The sequence below is a fragment of the Pleurodeles waltl genome, chromosome 10 (assembly GCF_031143425.1).
Source record: "Pleurodeles waltl isolate 20211129_DDA chromosome 10, aPleWal1.hap1.20221129, whole genome shotgun sequence".
Taxonomy (NCBI): Eukaryota; Metazoa; Chordata; class Amphibia; order Caudata; family Salamandridae; genus Pleurodeles; species Pleurodeles waltl.
In genome coordinates this window covers 928,114,341-928,137,044 of record NC_090449.1, presented here as the reverse complement: position 1 = coordinate 928,137,044, position 22,704 = coordinate 928,114,341, and the positions used below count along the sequence as shown (strand labels likewise).

The window sequence follows — 22,704 nt, the reverse complement described above, 5'->3', positions numbered from 1 at the left end:
GGGGTCCTAGGTTCCACAGATGCAGGTCCGGTCCTTCTCAACCTGACAGAGGGCAGCAGTCCTTCAAAGCAACAGTCCAGCAGAGTGGCAGTCCACTCAGCAGCACAGCAGTCCTACTTCCTGTTAGATTATGCACAGGTCCAGAAGTGTACTCAAGAGTTTGTGTTTGAGGTCCAGTATTTATAACCAGTTGTGCCATTGAAGTGGGAAGAAGCTTCTTGAGGTTTCTCTTTGAAGTACCCAGGCATCTTGCTTTCCCGGGGCTATGCAGCCCTTTGTGTGGAGGCATGATGCAGCAAATTCAAGTGTAAGTAGGGCTGTATTCAGCTCCAACCTCCCATCCTGCCAGAGATGGGCCATCCAGGCACACCTATACTCTCTATTGTGTGTGGATGTCTAGGAAGAATAAACAAAGCCCAACTGTCAGCTGCAATCAGTGACGAGACCCAGAGGAAGGCTACTGGCACTAAATGGGTAAGGCAGGGAAAAGCTGACTTTCTAAATGTGGCATTATCAAAATTGTAATTTAAAATCCAACTTCGCAATAAGTTAGACTTTTTCATTACAATTCCAAAGACACCAAAGATGATCCCATTTGGAAATTACGGCTTATTAAGTGTAATAAGGTTGCTCCAATATTATCCTGTGGGAGAGGATCGCCTTACAGTAGGGAAAATGAATGTAAGAGTCTTTCACTACCAGGCCACATGAAACTTAAAAGTGCATGTCCAACTTTTTACTTACACTGCACTCTGCCCAGTGGGCTACACAGGGCCTAACTCTTATATGTATTAAAAAGGAAGGTTTGGGTCTGGCAAAAGGTTTATTTTGCTAGGTTGAAATGACAGTTAAAATTGCACACACAGGCTGCACATGACAAGCGTGCAACATTTTTAAAGGGCTACTTAAGTGGGTGTCACAATCAGTGCTGCAGACCCACTAGTAGTATTTAATTTACAGACTCTGGGTACATGTCATACCACTTTACTAGACTTATAAGTAATATACATAAGCTAATTGGGGTTAAATGAATTGTACAATGTTTTAAGGAGGGAGCACATGCACTTTAGCACTGGTCAGCAAAAACAAGATCAGCAAAAACGGAGGAGGAAGGCAAAACGTTTAAGGGACGACCACCCAATGGTTGACAGGTCTTACAAGACATCTTAGATAGGCATGTGATTTGCACATGAGACAAATGTGTCTTATCCTGAACGGAGAGGTAGGAATGAAATATGGGTGTAGAGGCTTCATCATAACAGACTTTAGTATGTTTAATAAGAGGAGGGCATTCTAGCTAGAGGCTGGAGATAAAGATTTAGGGCCACAGACCCAGGATTCAGTGTGAGGAAGCACTGTAGTGGATGTAGACACAGATCTGGTAAACGAGAGAAGAAAGGAACACAATCTGTTAGAATGTGAGGAAGTAGGACATAGACACCAGGAGCATGGATAGACAGTGTTACTTGTGCTTGTCAGATATCCCTCCCCTTATCAACATGAAATGGAACAGGTTGTGGATCAGATGAAGTTCCCTCAACACTTGTCAGAGGCTGGAGGGTTAGTTAGCTGTCTGTGTATTCAAAAGGCATTGACGTGGTCCCAAGAGATGCTCCTTGGTCTATTGGAATGATCTCTAGAAGAGAGAAGGTGCATTATATTATTAGTGTCAATATTATTCTATCAATAAAACATTTAAAATGAGCATAACATTTCCTTTATGTGGGATGCATAATTACAGATAAACCACCATGAGCTCTAAAAGGAAAGGAAAGCCTTCAGTGTCAGTTCAAACTTTAGCCGTTTGGCAGGAGGCACTTTTGTACAGACAACAATAGAGCTGGAAATGAGAGGGGAACACGGAGGATGAATGCCAGGGTGTTGCCAAGGGTCTGTAACAAGTAAAAAACCAGGAGAAAATATCGACACATGACTTCTTATCAAGTTCACACAAGACTTTATAGGTAAAGAGGGACTGTTGAAAATGGCTCTCTCTGAAGGGTCACCCCAAACCTTTTGCCTTCCACCCTTTATTTTTCTGACCCTGTTTTTGCTGTTTATAGGACTCTGCACACTTTACCACTGCTGACCAGTGCCAACGTGCATGTGTTCTCTTCCCTAAACATGGTAACATTGATTCCTACCCAACTGGCATATTTAATTTACTTGTAAGACCCTAGTAAAGTGCATTAGAGGTTCCCTGGGTCTGTAAATTAATACTACTAGTGGGCCTGCAGCACTGGTTGTGCACCCACATATGTAGCCCCTTAACCATGTCTCAGGCCTGTCATTGCAAGGCCTGGGTGTGCAGTTTCACTGCCACTTTGACTTGGCATTTACAACTGCTTGCCAAGCCTTAAGCTCCCCTTTTTTCTACATACAAGTCACCCCTAAGGTAGGCCCTAGGTAACCCATAGGACAGGATGCTCTGTAAGTAAAAGGCAGGACATGTACTTATGTGTTTTACATGTCCTGGTAGTGAAAAACACACAATAGCCCTCATATACATTTAACTGGTATATTCTGATCTGGAAGGAATAGCCCTGTCATGTTTAGTATGGCCAGAATGGTGTTAGAAAATCCTGCTTACTGGTGAAGTTGGATTTCATATTAATATCCTAGAAATATCACTTTTAGAAAGTGGGCATTTCTCTACACTTACTGCCATCTGTGCCTTGCAGCCTGTCTCCAATCCACATCTGGTCTTTGCTGGTTGACAGCTCCCCTTGTGCATTCCAACCAGACAGCCATAAACACAGGACACTCAGTCACATCTGTAATCATCTGCATACTGAATGGGTCTCCGTGGGCAGAAAGGGTGGAGGGGCTCTCTCCTACACTTCAAAGGCCAGTGGCCTGCCATCACACAAAGGAATGATAACCCCACACAGGAATCCTGGAAGACAGGACTGGTCTGAAAGGGGAACTTGTGCACTTCAAAGCCACTCTTTGAAGACCCCCTTCAAACGTCTTTTTGGGTATATATACCAAGTCATTGACTCCACCAAATCTGATACTTCTAGATCTACACCTGGACTCTGTGAGAGGGACAGCCTGGCTGCCCAAAGGACTCATCTGGACTGCTTTGCTGAGAAGGACTGCTGCCATGCTTGGTGCCCTGCTGCCTGCTGGCCTCTAACTCTGCTGGAAAGACTCTGCCTTACCCACAAATGCTCTCCAAGGGCTTGGATTGAGCTTGCCTCCAGTTCTGAAGTCTCAGGGCGACAAAGACTTCACCCCAGAGAAGAAAATCCCAGTGCGGCTGAAAATTTGTTGCATCACCTACCGGATTGATGCAGCACTGGGTCCTTCTTCCCAGCGTTTCAAGGATTTTCAATGCATCGTGCATGGGGGTCAGAACATACCTGCATCGCAGTGAGGATCCAAGGCTGCGCTCCTAGAAATTGACGCATCACCCTGCAGCGTGGAAAGAAACAACGCATCGTCTGTGCCGCGCCTGAAAATCCAATGTAGTGCCTTATTTTTGCAATGCATCTCCTCCTCTGCGGCCCCCGTGCATCATTATTTTTGACGCATCCCAATTACTGTGCGTTACAAGGATATAAATACTGATTCTTAAGGATTAAGACTACTATTGCAAAGAATAATTGAAATCTAGGCCACAAAACATAAGTCAAGAAAAATAATACTTAAATGCTTAAATGGATGTGGGGTGTACCACTCAGGAACACCAGGTGAACCCCAGGGGCATGGCTACCATTGGTGCATCAGGTGCAGTGCATTGGGGTCTAGCACCTCAAGGGGCCCAATCAACCCTGACAATTCTGTATTTTCAAATACAACACCAGTCAAATGGGTAATTTACCTTTCTTTCTGGCACTAGGGCCCATGGCATTCTTACCATGCTACTGTAAATGATCTGACTGAAACCAAGCAGATACTGTATGCTTAAGTTCCATAGGTCTGTCAGACATGCAAGGGCTGGCTCTGCTAAGCAAATAACTTTAGCGATGATATAAAATGTTTCTTAAAGCCATGACTTGTACCACCCAGGCTGGCAACTCTTTCCATGGGTCCAGTTGTGGAAGAGTAGGTTATTTGTTGTGGTGGCTGCACAAGTAATAGGACCACAAATTCCCATCACTGGGAACCAAAAACTCTATTGTCGCACTTGACTCTCTGAGGTTAGCAAAACAGATCAGTCCAAGGCATACTAAGAGGAGGTTGAATGTTCAAGTAATCACCATTCACTGGTATGCAATAATAACACTCAATAAATGATTGTCGAGTCAGTGCTTTTCTTTAGAAAAGGGAAAGGTACATTTATTACACACACACTATTAAATAATACATGTTAGTTTACAAATATATACATTGGCAGATGTAAAATACCATAGATCACTATGCCTCATCACTTTTGACCCCCTAAAGGGGGAATATAAGGTAAGTCTTTTGGCTTGATCAAAGGTTCAAGATCAACAAACCACATGTTAACGACATCATCATGTTGTACGTAAATGCAATCATCAATAAAAATCACTTGCAAATACACTTATTAGTTTTAAAGCCTATTACCCCTTGAGCAGTAATTACGGTCAATCTTATTCTATCAATAAAGCATTTAAAAATGAGCATAACATGTGTCTGCTTGCTTTTTGTATACTTTCTAACCATAAAAATGCAATCATAAAAACAGCCCGAATAGAGCATCACACTCTGATCATATAACATGCAACTATAGGTTTAGCCCCTAGAGGGCACTGTGTAACATGCGCCTTCTTAGAACATCTTCAAGCCACAATAAATGCAGCCATAAAACATAAGCCCCTAGATGAGGTTGCACTCCCATTTGTAGAGCCAAACCTCCAGCCTTGGCATTGCTTTAAAAAATTCAGTAAAATTACAGAGGGGTCTGGTTTCTATGAGCCTGCAAACATAGTGTCAGTCCTTTGTAATATTCTTTGGGGGGAGCTGCTGCACTCCTGTAGCTCCCCATGTTTCCTTTATCACTTTGGTGGTGCCCCTGTCACCCTGGAACCAGCACAAGTAAACAAAATCATGCAAATTCAAAAGCCCCTTGGGGCATTATTTGGCACTCCAGCCTGCAGCAGTGAATATTGTATGAGCGGCTCTCCCACTGTGCTGGGTAGAGCCGCTGATGTTTTTCTTTAGATCAGAGCCTCACGCTGCACACCTTTCTTTGCCTTCATTTTTTTTGGGGGGGGGGTGCCTGGTCCCACCTGGGCACCCCCACGCCTCCACAATGTTGTGAGCAGTTGAGGGAGCACGCGCCTCACTGCACTGACAGCTTCTGCACGTCCTGCACCTCAGGGTGTAGCTGGAGGAGCCAATAGCACCTCCTTCCCTGCCCTCTGCTGCAGGCAGTAATCTCATCTCTTGCAGTGGCTTCCCTTTACCCCCAGACACAGGCATGAGGATCATGGCAGGCCCACCGCTACTGGTGGGGAGTGGTATGGCACAACCTCTTCACTTCTGGTCTTCGGTATCCAGACATAGGGTCCCGGTCTCCTCCTTCATAATTACACCCAGGAAATGGGTCCCTGGGAGATGTAGAGAATCTGGGGAAGGGCCCCACACATGTTCCCTTGCTTGAAAAATTGGATAACACAGCATGCCCTGACTTACGCCAGGGGTAATTTCAGAAAAGGGCAGCAGAGCACCATGTGCTCCATTATCCAAAGGGTCAAAGGTAACCAGACTTTAAGACGCCATAACTCAGGCCCTTTTCAGCAGATCTGGATGATGATGAGGTCATGTTACTTCTGGTGGCAAACTCCAGACCCCTTCACCTCTAAAGTGGTGTAACCTGCAGGGAGCTGATTCTCATGGCTCCTTGTGCCAGGCGTCCTGCTGTTCATTGTCTTTGGGTGCAGAAATCCAAGGCTTTTCCACAACTGGTCTTTGGAGGGATGGAAGAGGACCAGTCTCACTGGCCCTTAGGGGGACCCACTGGTCTGGGGGTCAACTGGGGAAGTCTTAAACATTTCTGAGCATCAGGGGATTCCTTCTTCCACTTGCCCATGGCAGCCCAAGGTCCACCAGCGCAGAGCAGAAAATCACCAACCAAGAGATAGTCTTCCCCCTTGTGCAAGAGTTTTTAAAGGGGAGTGGAAGGTTCTAGAAGCCAGGCACCCCTGGCCAATCCTAGAGTGCTACTTCACCTCTCCATGTGACAACCACGGTCTGCCTTGGCGTTTTCTAGTCAGCAGCACAGTGGCTACTGGAAGGGGTCACCCTTATTTTGGCCAATCCAGAACCAGTAAAAAAAACTGGCATTCTTCCGAGTACTGCAGCCTACAGCGGTAAGAGACATGCAGTTTGTGACAGATTGCAACGCCAAAGGAATCAGCATTGCTCCAGAACCATGGAGGAACCACCTGAAGATGTTGTAGAGAGTGCACGATCCATGCTTCATACATGCAACAACAAGCCCAGGAATTGCAGCAACGTGCTAAAAACACCGCACTACGGCAAGCTTTGGTTACTCTGCCCATTGATATACTTCCTGTGTCTATCTCAACACCACGATATTCTGGAGATACTCATAAAGTAATGGAATTTCTTGACTCATTGAAGGTCTTCTTTGACTTTCGACTCTTCCAATTTTCTTCTGACAAGACCAAGGTGGGTTATTTAATCAGTGCCTTGTCTGGCCCCACTCTAGCTTGGACGACCCCCTTGCTATCCACAGAAGATTAGATATTGTCTAATTATCCTTATTTGGGCCAATCTAGAACCAGTAAGAAACCAGGCGTTCTTCCGAGTTCTGCAGCCTACAGTGGTAAGAGACGTGCAGATCGTGACACTCCATCCCATCCCAATTCTCCTTCACAGCATACTCGGACAGATCAAGATGGCGTCATCCAGGAGTTACTAGTCATGTCTTCACTATGGGCCTCAGCTCTGCCCCTCTCTGACATCATTGTAAGGGCCTTTCTCACCAAAGCCCCCTCCTGTGTTGGCTATAGAGGTCTGGGATCACTCCTTTGTTCAGTCGGTTTGGACAGGCCCATCCCTGGAACAGTGTGGCAGCTGATTGTTACAGATCCCTTGGTCCCATCCCTTTCCTGCTCAGCAGTTGAGTGAAGCACTGTTAATTGTTCTCTTTGAATGCGTAGGCCTTTGTTCCTGCTGCTGGGGAGAAATGTAATTAACCTGGCACAGCAGGGTGAGAAAGGGCCGAGGCTTGATCCTGAGATATCTTTGTGGAACTAGCAGAATTGATTTTCTTGCACAGGTTACACCCCATTTTGGATACATCACTGGTCTCTGTAGGTCGAATGGAAGTGAACCTGCACTCTAAAGCAGTTCCCCCCCTAAGGCTGCGCACACAGTAGTCTCCTATGATCAGCCTGGACATGTGTGCATAGGCGTGTGTACACATGTCCACTTTTCTTGTGCCCCTTAGCCCCCCCCAATGCCACCATGTGTAAGCTGTATTTAATATATAGCGCACCATGGCGGTAGTTAGGGAACTAGCGTCAAAATGTTTGATGCTAGTTCGGCGCTTTGCAGAATTAGCGTAAAAAAGTTTGATGCTAATACTGCAAAACACCCAGAGGCCTATTGAAAACAATGGGAGCCTCCTTTTAATGCCTGCTCTGAGTTGGCGTTAAAAATGCTAATAAAAATGACGCAAAGAAACCTCTTAGATTTCTATGCGCCATTTTTTCAGCCCCCCTAATGGGGGAACACCCCCCTTGCATACATTCTGCCTGGCACAGGCATAATATGGCACAAGGGGTTACAAAGTGACGCAATGCAAGCATTGCGTCACTTTGTAAGTATGGCACAGTGTTTTTGTCCATCTAACGCCACGTTAGCGTTAAAAAAGAAATTACGCTAATGTGTCGTCAGATGGTGCTAGGGCCTCTTAAATCTAGGCCTTAATCTTTAACAATTCATATCACGACTTCTACTGATTTTTGCATTTTTGGTCTTGTTTTAATCAGATAAATATTATCTATTTTACTAATCTGGAGTTGTCTTTTTGTGGCGTCTTCCACTGTTTACCTTAAATAAGTGTTACGCAGATACCTTCCATATTGCCTTCTAAGTTAAGCCTGCCTGCTCAGTCCCAAGCTACCAGAGGGTGTGCACAGGTTAATTTAGGTTGTGCATCTGACTTACTGTGACTAGGATTCTGGTCCCTACGTGGACAGGTTCAAACCTCGGCCAACTAGAGACCAAATTTTTGACACTGATGATTTTTTCAGGGAATTTGCCTCCAGCATGGTCAATTGGATACATTTTTCACAGTATACAGTACTCCCAATGTCAATATTCAAATATTCTTTAACTGAATTTTTCATATGTTTAATAAAATTATTGATTCCTACACCAGCACATGTGCCTTTTCTCTTATCCAGTTCCACTTGAGGGATCCATGGTAATTTTGTGTTAAAATTGATTACTAGATACATTTAGTTAGAAACCCTTCCCATTGTCTGACCCAGAGAATCAAGAAAACATGGTGCACAAAGAAGCTCGGAACAGGAACAATGAAATCATGAAAAAGGTAGTAAGAACTTCAAATTGAAAACTCACTGTATGCAAAAGAAACACACACAATGTAAAACAATGCTAGCTCAAGAAATGGGTGCATCGTTAAAACAATTTCACGCAAAAATGCTCTGCTAAACTGTTCTAGCTCAAGGAACGGGTGAAGTGCTTAACGGTGCTGCTTCAGAAAACAAGAACGCAATGCTCAACAGATCTTACTAATCAGGATACATGTTCTAGAAGGAATATTCGCTTCAGGTAATCTGTGAAGCTCAAAGGAAGGCAAGAAAGCACAACATGTCTGGAAACACATGGACAGTCAACCAGGAACACTGCTTCAAGGACTCACACTGAGTCAAAATACACTAACGCTCTTAAAGGGGTCACCTGGTCAATAACATGACAGTGAGCCTCAAAACCCAAACTGACACAATAAAAGACAGGATCATGTTGGAATTCCTGTTGTTATTGATTTTTAGCAAAGCAGAACTGCGTATGGGTCTCACTGCGACCCACTAGTGTGAATACCAGATTCTTAATATGAGTATTCTCTGCAATGACACAGTTCTGTCAGGCTTCCCTGGAACACTGAAGAGCAGTGAACACAGTTTGGCATGGGAAGGGAAGCAAAGATGGTGACGGGGGCATGGTCTGGAGTTGACGCCATATTGTGTATGTAGTAATGGCTCCTCCATTACTCCCCTGTGCCAGCATTGCAGTGGAATGCAGGGGCATATGATTGTGAGGACCACATAAATATGTTACAGGTTGGTAAAAAGTAAATAACATTTGTTTGTTCACCTTGGTCTCTGAGTGACATAAGAGACAACACAAGCTTTGCTCCAGTCTCACTCTGAACCCCTTTGTAAACAAAACACCAAGGGATTCACTGTTACCCATATTCTCTATGTATTTTCCTTTATGGTGAATGGCTGCATTAAGTGTTCTTTTCAAAACTCATTCCACCATTATAATCAATCAAATCTATTACCTGCAAGCAACATTGTATAGATGGGAAAGTAGGGAAGACGTTCTAGAAAGTTTTGTTTAGGGGGAAAAGCCTCCTGATTTTTATAAACTCCTAGAATGATCCAGAAAGGAAGTCAATATAATGATATCATACACTGGAATAGATCATAGATCACTCACCCTGTTATGTAAGTTACTGCCAGACATGATTGTGCTCGATAAACATCATAGCACAGATACCAAGAATGTGGCAAAAATTGACCAATGGCAGAAGTGAAGAGCTTCAGTAATATGAATTCTAATTAGCATAATGTATGACTGAAGGAAGTAACGTAGGAGATCTACAAATTCTTAGACAAGGAGTCTGGACATCAGTGCTTCTGAAGACTGGGGGTGTTGGATTCATGAACCACTATAGATATAGCCAGGAAGGTGCTTTGGAAATAAACATATAGTAGCATATTTATTAAGGGATTCACAATCTTTGAAAATAAAATGTTCATGAGCCGCAGAAGATATTTAGAAAGGGTCTGGCTCTAGCAGCAGATTGGAGAATAAGCAGTCACTGACTGTGCAGTGAGGAGAAGGATAGCGAAACAAAACCCCAAGCCAACACCAGGAGCAGAGACATCTACTCGAAGTGTAGAGGTCCAAAGGAGGACAGGGTAGAGATACATGGCTGGTCAACAGATTGTAGACAACTAGGTGTAAGTGGGGTAAAAATATTGGGAGAAAAGCCAACAATGAACCGAGGTAAAGAGAGTGAATAAACTTCCTTGTGAAGTGGGGTGAACAGGGAAGAGTTGTGCACATGTGTATTATTTTGTTGTCTTGTTAGTAACCTCTACATGCCACCAACGTGAGTAGATGTGGAAAGGTACTATTTTCCTGTTAGTCATGTCATGTTGATATTCCCTACCTCTCATTATGTTGGTTGAGGGCAATCACAGGGTGCTGAAAAGATAGGGAGAAGAAGCTTTAAAATTAGGATACAAGATGCTGGATCTCTGGCAGTAAGGAAAAAGTGATTGACCTTAAAAATTACATAGTTTTAGTTGAAATATGATACGTTTACAAGGGTGCTGATGTAGAAATGAGATGGCATTGTTAAAGGGGATGCCACGAGTAAATTAGAATAAAATAGAAGTTCCATATTGGTCTCTATCTTATCTTGGAACATCCTACTGAAGTAGATGCTTACAATTTTGATTTGGCCCATCTTCATCATACATTGTCAACTGTGTCATAGATGTGGAAGTGGTGCTGGCAGGAACTGGTTGTTTCTCAGTTTAGCTGGAATATAAAGGGGTATGTGGTCTAGTGTGCAGTGTATTTTTATTGTTGTGTGACCACAAATATTTCATGAAGGCTCGAGAGACAGTGTTCAAATATGGCCTTGTTTTAGAGAAGTCACTCTGTTACCTATTTCATTCGTTAGTATTGTGTGGTCTGTATTCATGCTTCCCAATAAACCTTTTCTTTTGTTATAAGGACACTTTTTAACTTACCCTTTCAAAATGGCAGGGCAGAGGCATTGATATAGACTATCATCGATATTAACAGATCAACTATGTAGCTCCATATGAATGTCAGTAAGAGATTGATACAGTTCAGATTTTTGGATTCATCTAAAATGAATCACTGCCTATCAATTTCAAAGATAAAACATGATTTCCAGGGTATATACAAGATGCCTTTTCATAGCATGTTTTGCCAAATGCACACCTTCCTACAGATTATATTTGGATTGCTTTCACCATCCAGAGTATTTTGTCTTTGCAAACTGGGAATTTAAGCGTTATGTGTTCTACCAACTTGAAGTTTTAAGAGTTTTAAGAGCAGTGGCTCTAAACCTGTGGTCCAGTAAGCCCTGGGGGTCCACGAAACCTTCACTGGTAATCTGCAACTGCTTACAAATGAAATATTATTAAAAATATAATATACTGTATATAAATAAAAAACACATATTTAAAAAAAAGCTTATGTAAATGTAAATTTATTTGACACTGGAGGCTGAAAATTAAGGTAGTATCCTCAGATTGGTTTGTGGAAGCAATGCAAGGGCGTCCAACAGAACATAGTATGGACAATGAGTGGCCTCATTTGAATCTAGAAATGCTTCTGTTGCGTTGGCTCTCATTATCCTAATGAGGCTGCTGGATTTGGGTGGCAGCATCACTGGAATTGTGGGTAACTTAGTCCAATCCCACACCATGTGACAAATGTCAGCCTAATCCATTTCTGGACAGCTAGCAGGGCCTCATCTCTGCCCAAGGGCAGGGATGATTTGTGGCAACCAGGCGCATGATAAGATGACTTCTCAGGGAAATTGTGGTTGATCTGATGTCACCCTTTTGTCTCAGTTACATCAGTCTCACGCATACAAAGACAAACAGAGGCAGAAAATGGTTCAATAAGATTATTGAATCAGCTGTGTCTTAGGTACAATGGCATGAAATGCAATAATTAGAATGATGAACCATAATAGAACCAAAGTGGTGACAATAAAATTGAAACACGGGAAAAGTCCCACCATACTGTCAATATGCGCAATATATGTAATTCGTACCTAAACTATGTTAGAGCACAGCATGATAAGCCCTAATCTGACCTTCAGAATTCTTCCCTGGGAAGACACCATCCCCTATATGACAGTAGCAAGGAAGTCTGTTGTCTATAGAGACACCATTCCCATGTAGGTCATGGAACCTGTAGTCTCAGCAAGCAGCTGCAACTAAATCAATCAGCATGGGGTTGTGGTCGTCTGGCTGGAACCTCCCTTTAATGTGCATGGGACAGGAAGAAAGTGTTTTATATTAAAACAGCTGATGTTCTGAGAAAATGTCCCTACATAAGGATTTGTGTGTTTCTGTGAACGTTAGAGCCGCGGTGTACCATTTGTGCCATACCGTTAATCCTATCTCGCTGCAGCCTTGAGGAAAACCCAAAATGAAAAGAATGTCTTGCTAAGAAACGCAATGCTTTCCTAGGCAAAAGAACAACTAGATAAAAGAAAAGAAAATAACACCACAAATGTGTCAGATTCTGAAATAATAAAATCAAGCAGAATAAAATGTTACTAGGTTAAAGGACACGAGCAGCAGTCCTAGTTGCTAAAATAATATGGCAAGAAACATCACTAAAATGGCTATACAACACTTCAACCTTGTTATTATAATTTCAATTTAGTTTTTAAAATATTTTTGTGATTCAAATAAAATATTTAATCATTTGTGCATTTGATGAATTCTTGTTTCTGTATTTTGTATCGTTTTGCTGTTCAAATCATCAAAAAAGCTTAGGCCAGGGTCCCTAGCTTCCAGTAATGGAAGTAGTGGGGTTCCGCAGATTCCAATAACAATTCAGTGGAGGTCCCTCAGTTCCATTAATGATTAAGTGGGGAGTCGAAGGAATGCAAAAATGTTAAGAACCACTGCTTTACAGGGTGACTGCTTTGTCTCCATTAACCTTTGTATTATGTCTAGGGGAGAAAGTGATGCATAATCAACTGAAAATTCTAGTTTAAAATTGAGTTGTGGTTCTGGATCAAAAGCATAAAACCACCAAAACTCGCCATTTATGGTTCACTGTGCATACATGCATACCTTCGAAAACATAACCCCCTCCATGTTTTACTCTTGCTAGCCTGTATCTTTTTTTTCTGTGTGCACTGTGAACAGCCGAATTTCAGTGGTTTAATGTGTCTGAGCCAGAACCATAATGTTTTTCATGAATTTCAGTGTATTTTTTACAACACACTTGATTCCCTAACCTGGCTGCACACAACCTTTGTCTATAAATAAATGGGGTTGGTCTAGGAGTCTAGCCTGCATCCCAGCCCTGTGTCTAACCCACTGCAAGCAACCAATCCCCACTGTGTATGGCTTTTTAATGTGTGTAGTAGGGGTTGACCCCTGGATGATGGCCAGTTCCAGCACCCAACTTCACTGTGCCAGGTGGGGTTGCCTGCAGAGCATTGCCTGCATACAGTATTAGGCTTTGGATTAATAGCACTACCTTATGAATGTTTGGTTTTACCCTATAATTGGTGGCTACTTATGTCTGGACAAAGCTATGCTTCTTTAACACGCTCTAATGAGAGTGAAGCACGTATTGTAAGTTGGTTTTACTGATCAAGGTTGGCTTAAGTGGGCATGGATAGCTAGCTAAGCCATTACCTGAAGTCTTGGATGCTAAAATGGAAAAATTCTTCTCTGTCACTTTTCCAGCTCGAGTGGATAGCACTGTGCTCATCCTATGCTTATAAATTTTACAAGATATATAGATATTTATCTATCTATCTATCCACATACACCCATACCAAAAAGTTACTACTTCATATCTTCTGAGTGGATAATGCTTACCAGTTGATATGTAAATTCTTCATAGTCAGGAGGAGTCTCTTTATTTTCATAAATCTGAAATTTGATCTCTTTTGTGTTAGTAAACAGATGTTATATATGTGCTATTATGAGCTGTTTTTGTTGATGACATGAATGGGTAAGGTGTGACTTATTGAAAAAATTCACAAGAATTGTAACCCTACACTTTGTTCCTGTGTCACATCCATCTCTTTGCATTGTTGTCTCCAATATACTGCAAAATATAGCGTTATTGCTCTAGTTGCTGGGGCAAGACAATAGTTTGTCAATTATTTCCATTCAATTAAGGTATCCCGAATTATTATTGGTGCTGATTTTTCTATTCTCTACTGCAGGGTAATGGCATCTCTTCTTACACAGACCACTGTAGCAACTTCAAGGAACTGATTCCTCCCTGCCTAAGGCCTAGGACACAATCTGCAGCAGTGAAACAGCATGACTCTTGTCTTCTTAGCATTCCACATCCTCACAGTTGGTGCCTGAAATTCCTCCCAGAAACTCTGAACCCAGCAGTTTGATGGAATGGGACTACCATTAATTGTAAGTATGAATATTAAGACAGAATAGGTATTTTAATGTGCATATTATTCAAATGCATCCCATGATGCAACTTTAAACTCTGGTGACCAATGTTCATGTTAGATGTACCTCGGCAGAGAAAGCTTTTGAGCGTATAAAGGCATATGCATTTTCTTCAATTTTGTATGTTTTAATTTGATTCTTTACTTTAACACTGATATGGTTTTTCTGTAATCACACTCTATCGGCATCTTTTAGTCAGCTTTAGTAGTTTTGGAAATGCCAGTGGAAGAAGATTAGTGTTTTAGGCACAAAGCAGCACGACTGTGGTGAGAAGCAGAAGAAGGAACATAAAGGATTTTCTCATGGGTAATTACACAATGCTTTATCATGAGAAGGCAAGCATTAGAGCATTGATACTGGTGGAGGATAAGAAGCTATTAATTGTTGTATGAGCATCAAAGTGGTGGGGCTGGATAAAACTAAGGGGTGGATTTAAGAGCCCCTGGCGCCTCCTTGCGTCACATTAGCGTAATTTTCTGACGCTAATGTGGCCCAGCGAGGCCAAAATCACCGCACCAAATTGACAAAGTGGCGCACTGCATGCATTGCGCCACTTTTTAACCCTTTGCGCTACATTATGCCTGCCCCAGGCATAATATATGCAAAGGAGGCTTTCGCTCATTAGTGGGGCTGAAAAAATGATGCAAAGAAATCTAAGACATTTCATTGCGTCATTTTTTTGGGCACTTTTAACACCTGCTCAGAGCAGACGTTAAGAGGAGGCACACCATTGTTTATAATGGGCCTCAAAGGGCTTTGCAGGATGTGCGTTAAAATATTTGACGCTAATCATGCAAAGTTTGGAACTAGCATGAAAAATGTTGACGATAGTTCCAACAATTACTGTCATGGTGCACCATATGTTAGACAGGGTGCACACATGGTGATGTTTGGGGGCGCCAAGGGGTGCAAGGAAAGTGGCACTGCACTTGGTGCAGAGGCAGATTTAAGAGCCCCTAGCGGCTCTTTGCCCACATTAGCTTCATTTTTTTAACACTCACATGACCTAATGAGGCCAAAATCGCTGCATCGAATTTACAAAGTGGTGCAATGCATGCATTGCGCCACTTTGTAACCCTTTGCATTACATTATGCATGCGCCAGGCATAATGTATGCAGGGGGGGCATTAGTGGGGCTAAGAGATCTAAAAGATTTATTTGTGTCACGATCAGAGCAGGCGTTAAAAGGAGGCATGCCACTGTTTTTAATGGGCCTCAATGGGCTTAGAAGGATTAGCGTCAAATTTTCTGACGCTAATCCTGAAAAGCTCCGAACTAGGGTAAAAAGTTTTGATGCTAGTTCCCTAACTACCACGGTGCAGCACCACCTTTCTTAAATCAGGGCCTAAATACACTGGAATAGTGGGAAGGGGAACAATGCAGCAAAAAGTGGAGAAGAGAAAAGAGTTATGTTGAGCTTGGGGGCAACACTGTGTTGAGTCAAGTTTAAAAATACTAAGTAAGAGTAGAAAATTATGCTGACAAAAAAAAAACTAATCATAGTCCTCTTTGTTTCAAATAGCATATTTGAAATACACACAAAGAGAATTGTTGAGTATGGAATTATATTTTTGAAAGAACTGTAATTTGCTTCCTGATGGTGATTTGCAAAATTGTTTACACTAGAGAATACATACTGGTCGAGATGCTGGATGGACATGTAAAACCTCCAGATAGGGTTTATGATGCAGGAATACAATTTGAAGGTGATACATCACTCAAAATGAAAGCTATGTACTCGCCTCATTATTGGCCTCATTAGTGGAGTCTTCTGACATTATTCTTGAAGACGACAATTAGCCTCCCTTTCTTTTATAAGGGATGCACCTTCAGATGATTAGGTGATAATGAAAGTATTTTCCTTCTTACTACCTCAAGATACACATGTGATTGGGTGTTGAAACAGGCACCTGGATTGTATAAAAGCCAAACAGGGAGCCACAGAGAATCTGTCCCACATGTGATTTCCTTAAGGAGTGAGCTTTATATACAAGCTCAATATCATTTGATGTCCGAAGCCAACTGCAATGTAAATGCTTTTCTAGATCATCTACAATGGCAAGGTATAATTTTCCAGTGTAAAACTCAACTCATACAGAATAGTTTTAGCTAATGCAAATGTAAATACACATACACATATGCTGTTGACAAATCTGTCAGAAAGTAATACAAAGCCTCATTAGACATCTCTAATGGAATCCTTAGTCAAAGTACAGCATCTGAATCCCAGTTTCTAACCGCTTTCTTGTTCAACAGTTTTCAGTACTCATATTCATGATTGCCTCTAGGCTATAAGTATAGCATAGGAGCACTTGCAGCAAGAATTTTTGAGCTCTTACAAGAACATTCTGAGGCATTATAATATATAAATGATATATACATTGCCTACATTGACTTGACTGAACACCTGGCTAGAGTGGACAGGATAGTGACTCTTTTGGCCCAACATAGTTATAAAATCTAAAAATTTGAGTTTTTTAAAACATATTATCCAAGTGAGGGTGAAGGTGTGGAACCTTACGTCTTGCAGTAGTGTGCTAGTTTACAAACAACAAACACTTTAAGGAAGTTATAAGCCCTAATGCAGTTTCTATACTTCAGCAAAGGTCCCTTGCAACATTATGCAGAATGGGTAACGTCCTTATAGGAATGAGTCACTCCTATGTTTTCTGAACAACTTTGGGCAAAAGATCACAAAGGAATCTTACATGGACAACAAGCATACATGTTAGAGAAATGGGACAACAAGACAATCCTAATAGTTAGGCTTGCTCCTAGCAATTCATGCTACAAATACATAGTATATAGGATAGCATATAGGCCACATCTATACTCATCTGCTGAGAAATGCTTTACTTCTATTGAGAAAATTCTCACTGCAGTACAAACAGCTATACTCAAGGAATACCCTTTGGCACAGGGGAAACAAATCATTATAGTTTTTCTCAATCCTGCATTAGAAGTAGTTACAAAAGCTGTGTTTTGTCCTGTAGTGCAGGGAGTTTTTGAGAATGGCAACGTCAAGGTGCTCTGCACACACACAAATGTTTTGGATGATTTTATTTCAGAGCTCACAGAAATACATGCTCTGTTACTTGCTCTTTAAACAGCTGATCCCTCATTTCCTTCACTTATTGTGTTGGATTCAGCCTTCAGTGTTCAGGGATATAATGTAGATTTAATGCATTGGTGCTTAAATGGATTCAGAGATTCAAAATGGAAGTCATTAAAAAGTACCAATCTTTGGGGAAGAAATACTTCTATAGGAAAAGCTTTGTTTGGTCCATGTACAGCACACAGTTGGCCCATAAAAGTGAACAAATTCTAGGTAAAGGAAACTTTAAAGATGATTTAGCTGCACAAAACAGCAGTACAAAGCATTTAGGTGGTTGCTGAAATTCGATTGTAATCTAAAATGGATGCAGACATTTTAGTAGCAATACAAGCAATATTAACAGGGAAAAAACCTCCTAATGGTTTTACAGCGATACAGTTATACACCCTCACTATATATAATGTTCCTATGGTTTTTATACCTTGAGTAAGACATAGGTATATTCCTAGTGAATGAACCAGGTTAGATCTAATTAGAGCAGTTCATGAAGGGATAGGTTCAGCTCAGGCTGATATCATCGCTACTTTGGCAATGTTACAGAAACAATACTGGAGACTATTGTAAACAGAGAAAACATTCAACTGTTGCCAGATCAGCACAGACTCCTTTTTCTATCTCTGATATACTCTTTGGGGTAATTTTCTTCGAAGATATTGGGCCAGTACTGAATGGTAATCCATATAAATAAATATTGATTGCTTCAGATTCGTTTGGGTTTAGCCACTGCGGAAGTTATAAAAGACTTCCAATGCCCAGTAAGAACAGGAGCAATTCATTCCTTTCATTCAGACAGTCTTTGTGGGAAAATGCCTCTTTTTACATGATCACCCCCATTTTTTTGGATTGATGCTGTGGGTTTTGTGGTTCTGTGTATTGGAATTCTGCTGCTAACCAGGCCCAAGTGCATGTGCTCTAACATCTAAAACATGTTGAAATTGGCTGTATTACTAATGAGCATACGTTACCTATAAGTACAAAGTGTGCCCAGGGCCTATATTTTAGAGGCCACTAGTTGACTGCAGCACATGTTGTGTCACCACCACAGTAACAATGTTAAGCATAACTGCAGGCCTGCCACTGGTAACCTGGCCATCCAGGTCCAATCTGCAAAGTTGATTTGTCAAAATAACCGCTTATGACAGGCCTTAACCTTCCTTTTAAATATTAATGTCACCCCTAAGTAGCTTGCTTTAAACTCCCATAAGCCAGGGTGCATGATATTTAAAAGTAGGACATGTAAAGTTTTAAGTTCAGCATGTATTTACAGTGCTAGTGCCATAAAAGCTTTTTTGGTGGCAAAGTTAGCTGGTCCATAGGAAAGCATTGGGATACTTTATTAAGGTTACTAAAGTTATCTCCTTCTAGGAACAAGATGACAACTTCAATCTTGTAACAAATATCTCACAAAATGTACTGTTAAAAAGTTACCTTTAGGCTGCCTAAAACCTCTAGAAGCCTATTTGCCCAAGCTTGCAGTTTCGCCCAGTGCTGAATAGCTCTTTTATTAGGTGTGAATTGGATCCCAGAGCTGAAACTAAAGGATTTGGCATGGGGAGGTGGTCGGTCTCTCTAACAGGGTGACCATCTGAGCAGTGCCATGAACTTAATTATTATGTTTAGAGGGGCCTGCTCTGTTACAATCAAATGTAGCTCACAGCTGGGTCTGCCCCCTACTCTCTTTCTAGTCAGCAAGGCACCAATCGAAGTGAGAGAGGAGCTGCTGCCAGAGTTAGTTTTGAGTGACCACAGGCGAACAGTTTCTCATTTCCCTGGCAACCTCTGTAGAATGAGCACAGGATCTCTGCATAGGGGAAGAACAGTTCTGCCATCTTGGTTTTAGCTATATAGGGGCACTCTGGAATTGTTTGTAGTAGCACAGGAACCGCTGCAAACCTCGGTAGGGTTATCCCCTGGAATCTTCTCCCTATTGGTCAGGGAGGGACTAAGACTCACCCAGTCCACAGGCTAATGCCAGGCATAAATGTGGGACCACCTCTACAGAACACTACTGGATCTGTGGAAGACAGAAAAAGGACAGCTCCAACTGTTGAGATCTGTGAGGAAAACCCTAAGTGCTGGACTTGCTCCCACTTATACCTAGGACAAAGAGATAGCCTCCAAGGGTCATTTGACTGACAGGTGCACAAAAGCTAAAAGAAGCCCTCTTTCCTTGAAGAACCCAGCAGACTAGTTTAAACTGGCCTGCCCTAAAACTTGCTGGTAGCTTCTGTTGTAGTGAGTGTGACTCCCATGTGCTGTTCCTGAGGTCCCAGATCCCTTGGTATAATTTTCTCACCATCACAACAGAGTAAAAACAGATACTTAGTAAATCTTAGTGTAAAATTGGTATTACTGGTGGTTGATCTTAACCTCCTGTCAGGTGAAGGGAAAGGGGCCTATTTAATATATACAAGCGCCTCTGAGACATACCTTGAAAACAGAAAAGGCTGGAAGATGAGACAGGAATGAAAATATTAATCTCTGAAGTGTGTAAATGACACCCAAGATTAGTAGATGGATTCCAAGGTTCAAGAAGAGAATGGTAAAATACAAATTCAGATCAAGTCTGGTTTGCATGAGGAATATCCTGATTTCAGTAAAAAAGGTGTACTGAGAAACTCTTATGAACCCTGACAAACAGAGGTAGGTAAACAGTGCACACACCTTTCTTTCATAGAGTAGAAGGAAACCTTGAAGAAGTGGGCCAACATCAGTAAACATTATTCCTTCACAATCAGGACAATATATTCAGTAGACATGAATGTGGTTTAATATAGTCACCTAAGAGGCAATAGCAGCCTTGTATTGCATAAGAGACCATTTTATTTCCATCATATGAAGGATATTATCCATAGACTGTGTTCTTGCAAAGTTTATAGATGTACCCTTTGTGGAAGAATGATTGGTATCCTGCTATTGCAATGCAAATCTCACCAAAACAGCTAGTTTGTTGAAAGAGTGTGCTATTGTGCTCCATAGTAAATGTACTACTTAACCTAATTGTAACTTTACACTTTTTTATTATTGACCATGTCACCCCTGGGTGGAGCCTCTAAATTCGGAGTTTATGAGTGTAAGGTTACCATTTACCACTATTCACAGGTAGGCAGAGGTATATGCTACCAAGGCAAAGATCTGGTAATGTATATTAAAACGAATTAAAGTATGTTTTGCTTAACTGTTGCTACTCCAAGGATGTGCTTCTAAAGCACATTTCTGATGATTTGTGACGTTTTTAGCTGAAGTAACGTTAGACATGCAGTTTATGATTAGCAATGGGCTTACTTTTCTGTGGGAGAGGTTTTTGTTTTTTTGCACACGCCTCCCTAAACTCCCTAAATTTAGTTGTAAGTTGTCTTCATTTTATAGCCACTCACCCCATCCCTCCCACAATTACTACTAAAACAAAGACCTATGGATACGGAGATCTATACATGAAGAGAATAGAAGCTTATAGGTTTGTGAATTGCTTTTTTATCATGTGAGCAGTACTATTGTAGCACTACTAAACATACTACAAAATGCAGTTGTAAATAGAGCCCAATAATATTATTATCTTTAACTGACACAACCCCCCCATACAACACAGACACACACAGTACGCCCACTGGGAAAATAATACCCAGAATTATATTAAATGTATTTAATTCACCATCTTCAAATAGTTAATAATATTTCTCATCATTTTGCAATGAATGAAAAATACAGCCAGGAAGACTGATGAAAAACAGTAGGACATAAAACTGAGTGATACAGTTAAAGTAAAGGCTTAGGAAAAGCACTTGAATTGGGATGTCACACAAACAGGAATGTATGCATTTGAAAATCATGAATGCTGATTTTAGGCTTGTTAGACCTGTCAGCTTGGGGTGTCTTCTCCAAACATTTTGCATTCACCCCTATTTTTGTTGATCTCATTTATGTTGGCCTTAGGACTCTGTGAACTTTACTGCTTCTAACCAGCGCTTAAGTGCTTGTGCTCTTGTTGCTAAACATGGTAGAATTGGCTTACACCCAATCAACATATTTAATTTACTTGTTAGTCCAGAGTAAGTTGGTACTACATGTACCCAGGGCCTGTAAAATCAATGCTACTAGCGGGCCTGCAGCACATATTGTGAACCCCACTTAAGTATCCCTTTAAACATTGTAGCCTGTGTGGTTAGTTTTAAACTGCCATTTCCTCCTGGCAAAATAAACCTTTTACCCAGGTCAAACCTTCCTTTTTAACACCTGTAAATCACCCCCTAGGGCAGGCCCTGAACAGACAAGAGGGCAGGGTACAGTGTATTAAAAAGCTAGACATGTACTTTTAAGTTTTACCTGTACTGGTAGTTAAAAGCTCCTAAATTCGTTTTTTGCAAATGTAAGACCTACCTCTCCCATAGGACAGCATTGGGTTGCCTTATTACATTTAATAAGAGATACTTTTCAATTGGGAGCAGACTGGCTCATCTAGTTTGGTGTCTAAAGAATTGTAATTAAATGCCCCCTTTACTAGTGAAGATAGAGTTTTAGTCACAATTCTGAAAATGCCACTTTTAGAAAGTTGGCATTTTCTTCTCCTAACCATTTGGTAACTAGGTGTAGTCGGCAGTTGGTCTTTGTGTATTGCTCCCAGACACTGACACAAAGGGAAGCTAGGTGTTGCCAAGGTGGGCCACATTGACTTAGTAAGGGGGAGGAGCTGTCACCTACCACCCTTGCACAACACAAAGGTTCTGCCTGAGTTCCGTCAAAAAGGGTTCATCACTAGTTTTTTGTGTCCCCAGACATGCTGTGCCCAGGACAGAGAGGAAGAGGATGCCTGATACCTCATGGAGGTGTAAGCCTCTAGAAACTTCTCCTACTTTAAAGAGGGCACCAGCTATAAATGTTGAACCTCAGACCCCCAATTCTCCAGTACACACCTGGGCATGTGCAAGTCTCAGAAGAGGGACTGTTGTGCTGCTTTGCTGCAAGAAGGGCTGCCCTGCTGCTCTGCTGCCCTCCTGCCAGAGTGAGAAGGATTGAACCTGCATCTTGAACCCAGGAACACCAGAGTGACTCCAAGGGCTAGTTAGCTGACCTCCAGATCAGAATCCTCAAGGACAGAACAGGCTTCATCTATCTTGAATCCAGCACCTGGAGTCTGCCAGCTGTGAGTCCTCTCTTTCCAAGTGGTGGCACCCC

The 22,704-nt window shown here is 41.8% G+C and overlaps 1 long non-coding RNA gene across 2 annotated transcripts in view; it reads left to right on the top strand.

Annotated features, from left to right (window-relative positions):
- Positions 1 to 22,704, top strand: part of LOC138262032 (uncharacterized) — a 1,156,543-nt gene that overhangs the window by 232,561 nt on the left and 901,278 nt on the right. For both annotated transcript variants that reach the window (XR_011199189.1, XR_011199190.1), the window contains exon 2: positions 14,171 to 14,375. This is a non-coding gene — a long non-coding RNA (uncharacterized lncRNA). The remainder of the gene's footprint in view (positions 1 to 14,170; positions 14,376 to 22,704) is intronic.